The sequence below is a fragment of the Primulina tabacum genome, chromosome 6 (genome assembly GCF_025594145.1).
Source record: "Primulina tabacum isolate GXHZ01 chromosome 6, ASM2559414v2, whole genome shotgun sequence".
In the NCBI taxonomy this organism is placed as follows: domain Eukaryota; kingdom Viridiplantae; phylum Streptophyta; class Magnoliopsida; order Lamiales; family Gesneriaceae; genus Primulina; species Primulina tabacum.
Window position 1 is genome coordinate 9,115,344 of NC_134555.1, and position 16,309 is coordinate 9,131,652.

General features: G+C 34.6%; 1 pseudogene; it reads left to right on the forward strand.

Annotated features, from left to right (window-relative positions):
- Positions 1–8,990: 8,990 nt before the first annotated feature.
- Positions 8,991–16,309, forward strand: part of LOC142550013 (uncharacterized) — a 41,790-nt pseudogene continuing 34,471 nt past the window's right edge.

A 16,309-nucleotide genomic window follows, 5' to 3' on the forward strand; every position in this document is an offset into this window, starting at 1 on the left:
AAAGTGGATTGGAGTCGTTTTCATTTCAAAATAATGAAGGAAATGGTGGTTAGGAGGAGTTCTGGTTTCGCTGTGCAGATCAGTCGAATGCTTAAGGATGCTGGTTTCGCTCTTACTTCTGATTTGGACACATCATACGTCACAATGGTAGATGCTAATAATGTGCTTGCATTAAGACCAAAGCCAATCGTGGCTGAGTTTATTGCTTTGAAGAAAGAACTAGGAGATACTCAAGCTGAGGCTCTAGCACCTCAAAAGAAAATCAAAAGAAAAAGAGTGGTTATCCCCACTGATTCTGATAAAACAGTTTCTGAGGAGTCTGCTGCTCCTATTCAACCATCTTTGCCACCTACTCCCAGCAAGAAGAAAGCTCGCACTGTTCTTCGGATCAAGAAGACAGCAGCAATCTCTGAATTGGACAGTGTTCCACTGAGACAAGTGTTTCCAAAAGCTGTTTCTACTGCACCACCGACCATCTCGGTCTCCAAACCAATTGCTGTTTTTGCTACAACCTCTACTGCTTCAACTGTCAGACCCGTGTCTGGGATCGTTATTCGTGAATCAACTGCCGGGTCTTCTGCTTTTCGACCCATGATGACTGCCTCATCAACAGGAAAAGGCAAAGAAAAACTTCTTGAAAAACCACAATTTTCAGCTGCCAAATCGACTGTTTCTACTGGCATTGCTCTTCATTTGGAAGAAATTGAGAATTCTGCAAATGAAGAAATGAGTTTCTTTGATGAGTGGCACAAGGTTCGGGTATTTCACCCCCTATCATTTTTCAAAACACGGGGAACTTTTGGAAGATTGGTACAATCTGAGAGAAAGGTCTTTGAACTTGCAAAGATAGAAAATGTAATTGAAGCAATGAGACGTCGCAGTTTTATTCTTGAGCAAATTAAACGTAAGAAGCTGGAATCAGTATTAAAGACTCTTAAGTCTAATTTTGATGCATTGATTCCCACCGCTGCTCAAGATCAAAACTTTATTCTTATATTGACTGAGCATTTGAGAATCATGGATGAGCAACTTCTTGCTCAAGAACAGAATTTTCGAGAGTCTGAGCCATATTCAGTAGGTCTTATTCCAGATTTTGATCAGACTAAGCCAGTTGAGGAAAGAACTATAGCTCCTGCAGAAGCTAAGGTTTCCAGTACTCCTGCATCTCCCAAGGTACCTACTCAGTCCTCCTCTCTTATCTCTGTTCGTGAATTGGCATCAGTAGATGAAGTTATTCAATCTATCACTCGAGAAGATTCTGCGGTACCAGACTTCATTCCAGCTGATAAATCATTTCAACCAGTAGTCCAATCAACAAATCAACCAGCGGAAGAATCGCATGTTGCCCAATCTCCCTCCCTGCCAAATTTGGAGATTTTCTCCACTGAACATCAAGAGGAGATGGTCGCAATTTTGAATGATCCAATTCAACCCGTCGAACAGATGGAACAAATCGAAGTTGTGACAACAGTAGAAAGCACACTTTCTGAACCTTCTTCTGTTATTGACCAATCTGTTGTCAACATCATTGCTGCTGAGCACTCTCCTGCTATTGCAGTCACCTCTCCTGCTCCATCTGCTGCTGAGGAAACTGTTGCAACACATAATCTAATCTCTCTACTGCTCTAGAAGCAAGTTCTTCTGAACCTGGTTCTTCTACTGCTATGCTAGTTGCAGATCCTTCTACTGCTTTACCTCCGCTTACAACTTCTACTGCATTGGTTGTATCTGTCACTCACTCAGCTGCCCATGTTGCTGAAATCAAGCAGCGTATGCTCACCAGGACTCCATCTCCGGAACCAGAAATCTTTAACATAGAATTTGAGATAGAAGCTCTGCAAAGAAATCTCAACAATCTATCGGAGATGGTAAAACAAAATCGCGTGAACATACCGCAGAAGTGAGTGGCTCTACATTTTTCAGAGACCGCATCTCTAAAGAGATATTTCGCACGGCGGAACATGTTAACAAAATTCATGCTGAGATAGTTGTTTTTAGACAGGCTGTTTCCAGAAGCCAAGGCAATCTAATGCTCAGACAAACTGACATTCTCCAACGACTCACCGATCATGACGATGCTATTCGTTCCGTTTCTACTACCGTGGAGTTAATAGATGCCAAGATTGAGTCTCAATCTCAATCTCTCAATGCTCTAAGTGAACGGGTATCTCATCATACACCATATCTGGAGATGCTCAACAATGGAGTTCTGAATCTCTCTGAGCGCATGGATTACTTGATTGCTCAAGTCATGGCTGCTGATGCCAAAAAGGGGGAAGAGACACTACCAGAAGGAAGACAACCAGAAGATAGACGAACTGGAGACTTGGCAGAATCCTCTGCCAGAAGAGATCTAAATACTGATGATCAGGATGTTGAAATTATTTTCAGGGACATTGGCACTGATCACTAAAACCTTTGTTGTTTAAGTCTCTTAATATATTTTGTTGTTTTATATTTTAATTATCTATCCTTGCTAACATCCAGGTTTTGGCATCACCACAAAGGGGGAAATTGTTAGACTGAAATTAATTGTGGCAAAAAGAATCAAAACCAGCAGACTGTTAGTTAAAAATCAGTAGACAATATAAAAGCAGGACTAAGTTTTCAGAACTTAGATAACCAGAAGCAGAACCTAGTCTGGAATTCAGATAACTTGACGTCTTCTATCCTAACGGAAGTAGTCTTATATGTTACCGTTATCGAGTACAAGTATTTATTGCACCATTAAATGTTGTTCTAAGTCATTTAATTCGCTTTACCCATTTTGGTAAGTAACAAGACTGATTGTGTTGAAAGCCTTTTGCAGGATCCATTTAAGGAATAAAGTTGTTTCTTTCAGGAATCAAAGGAGCCGTTTTGATTATAGACGTTGGATTCAAGTTATCTATATATATGGATCAAAACCATTTAGAGATGATTGCTGACTATTTTTATCTATCCAACATTACTTTGAGCAACCGCGAATCAATCATCATCTTCTAAAGCTCAAACTTACAGAAAGCAGTACACGCTTCATATTACATCTGATCTTTGGAGATCATTTTGTACTGCTGTTTCTTCATCTCTTCAAGCAAAACACTTTACCATATTTCGAAGAAGAGTTTGTAAACTGGAAAAGAGTCTTTTCCAGAACTTTGTTGTATTGAATCATTTCGTGTTGAGTTACTAAGAGTTTCAGTAGGCAAAAGATAAGCCCTGCTGAAGTGGGTGTGTACAAGCGTTGTACTATAAAATCCAAAGTCTTTTAGTGATACCTTTTGGAAACAGAAGAAGGGGAGACGTAGAAGATTTTATCTTCGAACTTCCAGAAACAACTACTGTTCTATTACCTACTGCTGTTACTGTTTTTCACCCTACTCTATTGGATCGTTTCCGCACTTATTTTAGTGATCTACTGGAATTACACTCGAACAAGAACAGCTACAATCTCTAACATGGATTCTAGCACCCTTTGAAAAAAATTTATCATCAAAGGAAAAGAGTTTATTCACCCCCCCTCTAAACTCTACATCGATCCCCAACAGATTCTATATATGCACATCAGAGGTTAGTCTATGCTACATCAAGAGTGTTTCTCTCCTTATTTTAATATTATTAAATCATGTGGGTCCTTCACATTTTTATAAAATTTGATATACATGTTGATGATCCAAAGACTTAATATTTGACCACATTATAGAGGAAGAAATATTCCAAATGTAGCATAGAATAATCTGATCATTTTTATTATATGTATATATAATTTGTAGTAACCACCACTAGACTTATTGTTAAATTCAAATGTTACCACTAGGTCAAAAAATTATAGTTGTTAGCTAATGCACAATTTTATTTTCATTGTTACCGCGTAGAGTGCACCTAATTAGGTGCTAATAGGCATGGCTGTTAGGTTCATGAGTCCGGGGAGGTACGTGTCTATCTGCTGGTGTTGTTTCATATATCCTAGAGATCAGTCTTATCATTTCCCTACTGTCGATCATGTCCCCAGCAGATACAATATTACCCATTAAGATCTGGTGTCACACTTTTACGACCCACCTATCCAACCAGATCAAGCAGTACAACGTCAACAATTTGACGCACAAGAACTTTCTAGGAGTTACTCATCACAGTACTACTCTCACTCATACACGTTAAACCCAAAACTTATATTTTTTAAAAACACAAATACAATTTGGAAAAAAAAATTACCTTCAAAATTATTCATCAAAACCTTCTGCATGCCCCTATAAATGATGCCATAAGACCATCAAAAAATTAAATCAGTAAAAATTAATTAAAAATTATTCAAATTAATTTGGTTGTTAAAATGAAAATCAATCTTCCCAATATTATTGTCACGTCTAGTATAACATGATATATATTTTCAAAAGTTTCTATTATGGTAATTTCTAACCTTCCTTTGAGGATATCAATGGACTCACAATCAATTAAGTAAAAAATTATTCATTTTTATGATGTTTGAACTCGAATTTTAATTTAAACTATTTTTTCACACGTGCAATGCACGAACTATTATTTTATCTAATCGATTATTAAAATTAGTATGTATGCATAATTTTTTTACTTTCTCTATAACGTGACTTTTTATCAAAGTGAAATGTTTATTGTTTTCATATACATATAGATCTTAACAATGAAACATTGAATAAAAGAGTCATTTTTGTATTTCGGCTGAAAATTAATATCACGCTTGTATTAGACAATGAATGACATAATGTGTTTATCAATTATATTGTATTAACATATAAATTTAGAAAATGAACATAATATAAACTTTTAATGTGGTTTTAATTTCAATAAATAATTTAAATTAAAATACAAATAAACTAAATGGATTATAAATCATACAATTAGAAAACAAAAACAAATTACAAATTTTGAAAACTTCCTTAAATACAACATTTATTGTTGAATTTTTCGGGTTGCTATCACTATCATATATCAAAATTTTTAGACTCTTAGGATTCGTAACTCTGGATACAACAACGTACAACTGACCATGACTAAAAACAGGGTTCTTAAAAAAAAGTCCTACATGAGACAATGATTGCCCCTAACTTTTGTTGATTATCATTGCATATGATAAAATCAAAGAAAACTGAACTGTCTTCGTTGAAATTTAAAAGGAAGCCTTAGATCAGAAGACATCAATGACATTCTTGGAATAAGCACTTTATGACCTGCATTACTTCCAGTAAAAATTTTTCCTTCCAAAACATGGTTTCCGAGCCTTGTCACGATCAATCTAGTGTCATTGCATAATTTATTAGAATGATCTATGTTGGAGATAAAGTACTTTATTCAATTAAAAGAAATCATATCCCTTGTAATATCACTTAACGTATATATTGATGTTGGAATCAGCATCTTGACTGAACCATGAAACTAAATTGTTGAGATACTCTGGCTCTCAAATCCATATTTTCTATTTAAATATTTACAACAAAAAATAATTAAAATAAATGGAACTAATTCTAAAAGAAACATTCATAATGATAACTTACAAGATAAATGTATTCAAGTATAAAAAAAATAGTAATTGATATTTAATATACATTTATTTAACATGGATTATTAACAATAGCCTACTATACAACTTCATAATCAATTTTGGCTTTGAAGTAATTTAACTAACAAAATTTGTCTGTTGAGTATGTCAAATTCCATACATATATTTTAATTCTAAATATGTTAATTAACAATTTTTCCTTCTTTATATTATTTTGCATGAATAAAAAAATAAATAAATGGTAGTTTATACTAAATCGACATACAATTATTTTTTAATCATCTATAATAATTCGAGAATTGTTGGTCTAAGATTAAAGTTAATATATTGAAGAGAAAAATAATTTTATACTATCATTAAAATAAATATATTAGATCTCAAAAATAAAATCAAATTAAAAATTAGTTGATCTAAACTATATATGAAAATTTTTAATTATAATAACCTTACATCTATATATACGTGACATTAATTTTAAATTAATAAAATGATTTCAACGGAGCACAATTTTTTAAACATATTTCAAATTTTCAGAAATCATACTTAAATTTTGAATAACAATTTGAATTTGGTTTATAATTCCCAGTATGAAATTTAATTTCTGGATTTGAAATTTGAAATGTAATTTGATTTGGTTAGTAATTCTTATGATAGATTCAATTTCAAGCAGTTATACACACAGACATTAATATACAGTTTTTAATAATGAATTAAATATATGTAGACATTTATTATAATATATATTACCACATTTTTCGTTTATTTCTTTTTTTAGAATGTCATTTAGGCGGGAACTTAATAAATTTAGCAACAACTCTGCTTTTATATATATATATATATATAGATTGACTCGAATCCCGAATTTTTAACTTAAATTTAGTACATATAGTTTGAAATCGAACTCGATAGGCATTGTTAGAACCAAGGTTGATTGCCCAGGGACGGAGTGGGCTCCAACCTTATATATATTTTTTTCAAAAAATAATTAGTAATTTTATTTTCTATTTTTTCTATCTCGTATTAAAAAATTAAAAAGTGGACAACCTCACAAATCACATTTCATTCTTGCCTATTATATTATTTATTGTCGTAGAATATGAAATTATGTGACTTTGCAGGAAAATTAGATTACTCTAAAAATATATCGAATATTTAATTGTGATATATGAATTTTTGATTTTATATTTTACCCAAAAAATTTATTGCTGTGAATTTGGAAAAAATAAGCAATTCATTGAAATATATGAGAATTATTTATTTACACTTATTATTGAGCTTTTATTGTGATTTTTATAGTTAGAATATCTGAAAATTGAATAATTATGATATTTGGAAAATAATTCTTTGTTAGAATTTTTTGGGATGGTTGGATTTTTTAAGTTATGAAACTCAGAGAACAAAGGAAAAAATATCAAGTTATTTTTTAAATAAAAAGAGCAGACATCGGTGAGTAAGAAGCAGACATCAATTATAGTCTAGGTGTGTGAGTAGGGATGATAATATTTCCTGCAGAGAAAGTCCGAAATTGGGTGGGTTTGGGAATCTTTCAAATCCTTGAAGCATATTATAGACGAATATAAGAATGTTATCTCCATCCTCGAACTCGTCCCAAAGCCCACAATAATAATATCATTGATACTACTATTAAAAATTTAAACATATTATCAAGAAATAGACGATACATATAAAAGAGCATTCAAGGAAGCGGGCCACTCAGAGAGAGAAACTCTCCCTTCTCACTACAATGCAAGGAGTGGCGCGCTTTTACGCTGGATTTCGAGTACTTGAGTTTTCGTCTTTGCTACTGATTTGTTGATCGTTCCTTGCTTTACTCTTCTTACCATTTCAATTACCTGTACTTTCTGATTGCTGAATATCGTTCTCATCTCGGTTGTTGAAAGTGCAAAGACCTGGTTTCTGCAGTATAAGTGTTTGTGACATTGCCACAATGAGCACCGTGGGTATTGAACAAGTTGCTACGGAGGTGCAACCGAATACCTCTGCTACTGTTATAAGCATGAATTTCGAGCAGACGAACGAGAATCAGAACTTGCAGGGTAACAATAGTAACTGTGCTGATCGATTGGCACCAAACTCTGCACCTACTATGGACCAAACACTTAACAACTCTCATAAGAGCAATCATGGTTTGGACAATAGGAGAACTCGGGCATCATATGCAAGTCTTTTCAAGAACAACAGAATGGCTAACAGCAATTACAAATTGGAATTTGTGGATACAGGTTCAACCAAGCTTAAATTTGGAGAAGAAGACATTGACTCGGTTGAGAAAACTTATGGGATTTGTCTGCTATGATATGTTATGAATGGGAAACCACCTACTGCGGCTTTATTTGATTTGGTACGAAGATGGGGAAAGGAAATACATTTCCAAACGAAGCGGGCAGTGTTCTTTGAAAGCATGGATTGTTTTCACCTTCCCAAATGAAGAAGCGAAAGAACGTGTACTAAGTGGCAGTTCGTATATGGTATTTGTGTTTCACTTATTCCTCAAAGAAATGCCAAGGTACTTTCGTTTCAGGGAGGAAGAAATGAACTCAATCCCTTCGTGGGTTCAAATTCATGGACTTCCACCGGATTGTTGGAATCACAACATTTTGAGCAAACTAGCGTCAAAAGTAGGCAATCCTATCCATATGGATATGCTTACTCATGACAGGAAGAGAATCAAATATGCAAGAGTGTTGGTAGAGATAGAAACTTCAAAACCCAAGATCACAGAGGTACAAGTCGAGCTACCAATTGGGGATATCAATATTACATTTGAATATGAACACGACATCCCAATATGTGAGAACTGTCATCGGGCTGGACATAATGTGAGTAAGTGTATCAGGAAATTGAATGTTGTGGTAACAGAGGGTGCAGATACTGAAAATGGTGTGGCAAATAACAACAAACGCAACAGATGTAGAAGCATTGCGTGGAGAACAAGCACATCTAGGGGACGCTCGAGAGTGGGCAGGAGCTATAAACATGCTCCTCCAAGACACCCCTCGCAATCTGTAGGTACCAACATTAAATTGAACAAAAGTGCTTCTCCGAGTTGTATGAGAGAAGGAAACATCACTGAACCCAATGACAGGAAGGCAGAAAGTCCAGTTCATGATCCCCCAACCACAAAGGTGATTACTGCTAATGATAAAGGAAAGAAGCCTATGACTAATGCTAATGAAACAGTACCTGCTACTTCCAGTCTTTCACCAGCTAATGATGATGGATTTGAAGTGGTGTCCAATAAGGAGGAGAACAAGAAGAATAAGAAAAAACAAAATAATAAGAAATCGAATGCTGAGCAACAAGCAGCTATGAAACAGCGGGCAGTGTTCTTTGAAAGCATGGAAGTTTTAAGTTCGTGTGATACTACTGAGTATATGCCGAATGATGGTAGTTCAGGAATGCATTTTGGGAACCAAAAGAAGGGGCGGCAACCTGAAATTGCCTCCAGTTTCCAATGAAGCTAGTCTGTTGGAACATTAGAGGTTTTGACAAACCTCTAAAGCAAAGGGGTGTCCAAACTCTTGTGGGCACGCAACATATTGATGTTATTGGTATTCTTGAATCTAAGTTTGATGATAAAGCCCTTCAGAATCTTTTGTGTATTCGATTTCCAGGTATGAAAGCTACTCATAACTTTGACATGAGCAACAAAGGCCGAATTTTTGTATTGTGGAATCCTACTCGGGTGGATCTTACTACCATTTGTTTGACAGATCAAGTACTGTATGCACGAGTTAAATGTTTAATGACACAAAAAGAATTTTGTATCTCGTTTATTTATGGTTTTAACACGATTGTGCAAAGGAGATTGCTGTGGAATGATCTGATACGATTTGGTGCAAATTGCTCTTCACCTTGGATTCTATTGGGTGATTTCAATAATGTGTTAACACCGGATGAGAAGCAAGGGGGTCTGAAAGTGAAGAACTATGAAACCAAAGATTTTGTGGATTGTGTGGCTATATTAGACTTGTTGGATTTAAAATTCTCGGGTTGCTTCTACACGTGGATGAGCCCCAAGGTGTGCAGCAAGTTGGATCGTGTCTTGGTTAATCAGGCATGGCTGTCTTCGAATCTAAATGGACATACTGAATTTCAAGCCCGGGGTTGTCTGTCGGATCACACTGTCTCTATAGTATCATTACTCGAGGATCAAAAGCAGAAACCGAAGGCTTTCAAGTTTTTCAACTTGTGGACATTGAGCGACAAGTTTTTGGATTTGGTTTTAGACCGTTGGAGATTTGAGGGATATGGCACTTGTCAATATCGACCTAAGCAGCTCTTCAAAGGTTTGAAAAAACCATTGCAAACGCTCAATAGACAACACTTTGGCAACATTTCTTCTCGTGCAGCTGCTGTTAAGAGGAGATTAGAGGAGTTGCAAAGGAACATGCTTCACACAGGTACTATACTAGATGAATATAAACAATTAAAGCGGAAAACTGAAATTGTCATGGAGGCTGAAAGATTATTCATCGCTCAAAAGACAAAGATCAATTACTTGAAACAATGAGATAGGTGTACTAAGTTCTTCCATGATTTGATCAAGAGAAACAACAAAAGGAATGCTATCTTGGCTATCAAAAATAGCGAGGGGAATATTGTTACTGATTTGAAGGAAATAGCTCAATGTTTTATTCATTTTTACTCTGATCTATTCGGTAAAAAATTAAGTACAGCTCCAATTGACCATGATCTGTTTCGACAAGGACCGTGTGTCAAGGAAAGGGATTGGAACTCATTCACTAAGCTGGTTACGGTTGATGAGATTGATAGAGCATTGCTTGATATCGACAATGACAAAGCTCCTGGGCCGGATGGATTTGGAGCACTGTTCTTCTAAAGTGCTTGGAACATTATCAAATCTGACGTATGTGCAGCAGTGTTTGAATTTTTTCAAAAAGGAAGAATGCTGCGACAGTGGAACCATGCTACTATCGCACTAGTGCCCAAGACATCAAATGCATCAACGGTTAATGATTACCGCCCAATCTCCTGCTGTACGGTATTTTACAAAATTATTTCCAAAATTCTTGTCAACAGGTTGACTGCTTTTATGGGAGAAATTGTTGATGACGCCCAAACAGCTTTCATTAAAGATCGATCAATTGTGGACAATATCCACCTTGCACAAGAACTACTGAGGAAGTATGCTAGGAAAAGAGGAACTCCTCGTTGCATGTTGAAAGTTGATTTACGCAAAGCATATGACACGGTTGATTGGGACTTTCTATGGGAGGTACTTTCCTCTCTTAACTTCCCTACATTATTCATTAAGTGGATTATGGAGTGTGTCACTACCACGTCATACTCGATTGTTGTAAATGGTCAGATGTATGGTTTTTTTGAGGGTAAACGTGGGTTGAGACAGGGAGACCCATTGTCACCATTGTTGTTCACTTTGTGCCTCGAGGTTTTATCAAGATCGTTGCACCGTATGTCCAGAACTCCGCCTTTCAGGTTCCACCCGAAATGTGCCGCCGTCAATATCACGCACTTGGCATATGCTGATGACTTGCTATTATTATCTCATGGTGACGTGTCTAGTGTCTCTATGATCATGCATTGCTTGGATCAGTTTGGGGATATGGCTGGCCTCAGAATTAATGCACTAAAATCCAATATTTATACGGCTAGTATGGCTGATAGCGTGAGAAGGGAGATATTGATGATAACTGGATTTGCTGATTGGTCATTTCCATTCAGATATCTAGGGGTTCCATTGGGGGGTGCACGACTCAAAGCAGCAGATTATAGCATTCTTGTTGACAGAATTGCGAGGAGAATTAATGCTTGGCCCAGGAACTCTTTATCTTATGCAGGGAAAATAGAACTAATTCGATCAGTGGTTCAAGGAGTGGAATGTTTCTGGCTATCCATACTACATGTTCCGTCCTGTGTGATTGACTCCATTCAATCAATTTGCCGGAAGTTTGTTTGGCCAACAAAGCACCCGCCTATTGCATGGACTTCCGTTTGCAAGCCTTTGGAGGATGGAGGATTGGGTCTTAAGGATCTCAAGGCGTGGAACAAAGCTTTACTTGCAAAAACGCTGTGGAAAATCTACCTCAAGAAAGATAGCCTCTGGATTAAATGGGTTCAACACTTCTATCGCAGTTCAAGTGACATTTGGAGTTGGGAGGTGCATAAACAAGACTCGCCACTACTCAAAAAACTGCTCCATCTCCGTGACTTGCTCATAGGTGGTTTCGGTACAAAGGAAATAGCCCAACATAAAATATGTTATTGGTTTGCTTCACATCATGGTATGTCTAGGGCATATGAATACTTCGTGCAATCTAAAGGGAAGTGGCCTTGGAAGATCATCTTGTCTCGGCATTGCATCTTGCCAAAGCACCGTATCATTTTATGGTTGCTAGCCCATCAAAAACTTCTAACGCGTGACCGAATGGGATTTGTGGAAGACAAGATATGTATGCTGTGCAATGAAGTTGATGAATCAAACTCACATCTTTTCTTCAAATGTCGTATTTCAAAGAAAATCTGGGATGTGGTTCGATATTGGTTAGATATGAAGAAGATCATGGCCACGCCAACCTCTGTCCTCAAAGCGTTTAGAGAAACGTACAGAGGTAAGTCTACTTTAGACAAAATGAGAGTCACAGCCCTTGCAGCCACGGTATACAATGTTTGGAACTTAAGGAATCGAGTGATTTTTGAGGGAGAAAAACCGAAGATTGAAGATACCATTAGAAAAATCCATATTCACACCTACAGATGTGTACCGAATATGATTGATATATTTTCTTAAGAACATTGAGTAGGCGGTTATGTATTGTATGTTGGTATACTATCTCCTGGGGATGCCCAGTATATCTGTACTGCTACATTTTTACCTTTTTCAATGAATTAGTTCATTAAAAAAAAATTTAATACTACTATTAATAATGATTTTTCCTAATAGTTAACAAAAAAAATTTAAATTCATAACATTCAAATCTCATTCATGATCCAACTAGTCACCTTGTGATAATTATTTGGTTTCATCTTTTTTATTTATTAAAATCATAAATTACAAAAGTTTTTATTGTTTAAGTAATTTTAATATTTATATATGTAATTAGATTATTGTATCAATGTTGTTTTAAGTGAATTTGAAGAGTTTTTTTTGTTTAATTCAATCGATATTTGAAGCGATGATAATTATTGTGATTTAATTCACGTTTGATGACGAAAAATCCGGCTCACCTCATCCCCATCCTCGAACTTGTCCCGAGGCCCGCGATAATAATATCATTAATACTACTAATAACTATGATTTTTCCTAATAATTAACAAAAAATAAAATTCAAATTCATCACATTCAAATCTCATTCATTATCTAACTAGTCACCTCATGATAATCATGTGGTTTCATCTTTTTTATTTATTAAAATCATGAATTATAAAAGTTTGTATTGTTTAAGTATTTTTAATATTTATAAATGTACTTAGATTATTTTATCAATGTTTTTTTACAGTGAATTTGAAGAATTTTTTTGCTTACTTCAGCCAATATTTAAAGCTGTGATAATGATAGTGATTTAATTCACGTTAGGTCGGGTATGATGACGACAAATCCGGCTCATCTCATTACTATTTCTAGATTATTTGAAGCGAGGATCAGGATGGAGCTTTAATGTCCGCAAAGTCGAGATGAGAATTTTCAGGTTAATTAGATATAACTGAATATGAGAGTTCGATAGGGACTTAATCTCCACGGAGATTAAATGGGAATCCCCGATTATAAAAAAAGGGGGATTGGGGCGGGGATGGGGAAGACCCGCCCCTTGCTTTTCGTAGGGGTGAGCTTCGACCAAAATAACCGACATAAGTGAATTAATTTGAAAAACAGGTATGATTTATTTGAAAATTCGGTTATAATTTTTAGAAATATTGGTTTGTTACGTTAGATTTCAATTTTTATTATAAAATTTTTGTTAATCGAACATATAGAATTTTTATAAAAAAAATTTAATATTATTACATTTTCTAATAAAGTTTATAAGAATATAAATATTACAAATTTATAATAAAATTTATGGGACCACAAAATTAGACTTAAAATATATATATTTTAATAAGTAAAATTTAAATTTATTTAATTCAATTTTTATATTATATTATTTAATTAAAAATTGTTTTTTTAAAAAAATTATAAAAGTTTGGTTAATTCGGTTATCGACCAAAATAACTGATTTTTCAGTTTTAGTTTGTTAGGTTTACATAGTAAAATTCGGTCAATTGGTTTTTCGAAAGTAAAGTTCGGTAAATTTGATTTTAGAAAGTTTGGTTGGTTTTAACTGAATGCTCATCATATTATTGTCTAATACAGGACGCAGCAAGTGTCAGATACTTTCAAATCCTGGCTCCACCCGTTTGATTGGCTGATAGTGGTAATCGTGCTTGTTATCTTGCTGCATCAACTTATTTATATTCTCCTCATATATATTTGTACTTCTATCGTAGATGCAGAAATGACCACATTATGCTTAATGAACGAAAAACAACAAAAAACAAAATTATTATAAACTAGCATAAATTTTAAAATAACAAAATAATATCCTACTTAAAGTTCTTAATTTCATATAATCTATAATGTTTTTTGTTGGGTATAATAATTTTCTCTGGTGGGAGAGCAATCAAAATGTAAATTTGAGTTGTTGTATGTAATAAAAAATTTGGGTTACAACGTGGTAAGCGTTTGACCATGACTTCACAAAAATCATATAACATAAAAAAATACTAGTTAAAAAAAATTACTAGTGTATACGAAATCTGTATTTTTAAATATTTAAATATAATAGCACTTCTGAAACTATTAGCTGAAGATCTGATAAAAAAATGAATACTTCTACTGAAGATTTTCTATAATATGCGTTCTGCAAACATTTTCTTCGTGTTTTAACTTTATGGAATAAGAATTTTTATTGTTTTCTAAAGTGGAGTTAAACTATTAAAGTATTGTGAGCAAGTTGGTAAGACAAAATGAGAACTCATTAATTATGAGATTGGTGGAAGATTGATTGTCGAACTTGGCTATCTATTGATTGAAGAGAAACACACAAATTTTCGTTCGTTCACACAGAGTCATGCACCTATAAAAAGTGTTTTATGTTGTACTTCAGATCATCTCATTCTCAAACAATTCATCATATTCTTGAGTTTTATAATATTTTTGAGTTTATTTTCTCCTGTATTAAGAGAATTTTGTTTCTCTTTGGAAACATAGTGAGCTGTTGTAACCCATAAATTAATATAGTGGAATTTTTTCATCTTATCTGTGGTTTTTCGCTAATTATTTTTAGGGTTTTCCACGTAAATCTCGGTGTGTAATTTTATTCTTTATTTTCTTGTGTATATCTCGATATGTAGCATTTGGGATCAAAAAGTAGTATCAGAGCCTTCGTTTAAATTTTTTAAAATTATGATTATGCTATGTGATTTCAGCCTTGAATGATTTTCCACATCAGAATTTTTTTTTGAGATTTTTTATTAAGGAGATATTATTTTGTTAAATCTACTAAATTGTTGTAGACAAAATGACAGGCATATACGATATAACAAAGATCATTGGAAACAATTTTATGCTATAGAAAATATAGATACAAGCGGTTTTAAGAAATGAGACTTGGAGGTTATTGGAGATATACCGAGAGAAATTACGGACGATGGAAAGTGGAATGTGATTAATGATAATGTTGTTGTCAATTTACACTTGGCCATAGCAAACGAAATACTACCAAGTTTCTCTGAGATAAAAACGACAAAAGATATATGTGATACTCTGACAAAAATTTACGAGGTCAAGTCACTACACAACAAGATTTTCTTAAAGAGAATGCTTTATACTCTTCGGATGGCGGAATCCTTATGATCATAAACTTAACTAACAATATCCTTATGAGCTCTCTAAAATTCAATGATGTTTTAATTGAGTTTCTCGGAGAAGAAAGCTAATGCAAAATAAAGAAGATAGGTTGGTAACTTTAAAGCAAGCAAATGATTTACCATTGATAAGAGAAAGATTTATGGACCATGAGTTCACTGGGAGCCAAAGGCGAGGAAGATAAATTTGACAAGTAAGAAGAAAAATATCTGCTGCTTTAAATGTGACAGTAAAGGTAATTTCAAGAAAGAATGTACGAGTATCTAGAAGGGTTCTCAAAGAAATGTGGCCAGTACCTTAGGCGGCGCTAAATATTATTTAGCGAAGCAGCAACAATTGTAGAAAACAGACACAAAGTTCGTGAAACGTGGATTTTAAATTCATGAGCGACTTGGCACATGATGTCTCAGAGAGAATGACTCGATCAGTATGAACTAGTCTCATGGGGATCTGTATTCATGGGAAATGATCATGCCTTGGAAATCACCGGGGTTGGTACCATCAAAATAAAAATGTTTGATGGTATCATTTCGCACCATACAGGAGGTACGACATGAGAAGGGACTAACGAAGAATCTTTTGTCTTTGGGGCTATTGGATGATATCAGGTGCAAGACCAGTATTGAAGGATCGTTTGTTCGGCATCTTTGGGATGCTTCAAACAAAATATTCTCCAATGAGCTGCAATAGCTCGTGTTCCAAGAGCATTAACACCGATGAATTAAATCAAGTTTGGTTAAAAACCAAGTGGAAGAAACTCAAAGTAATCCTTCGTGAAGAAGACTGTTGTATTAAAAAACATTTTATCTTATGTAAACTGAATAACCGAAAAGGGACAAATTAGTTTTTGCATTCATCAGTTCAGTTATGGTGACAACTGAACT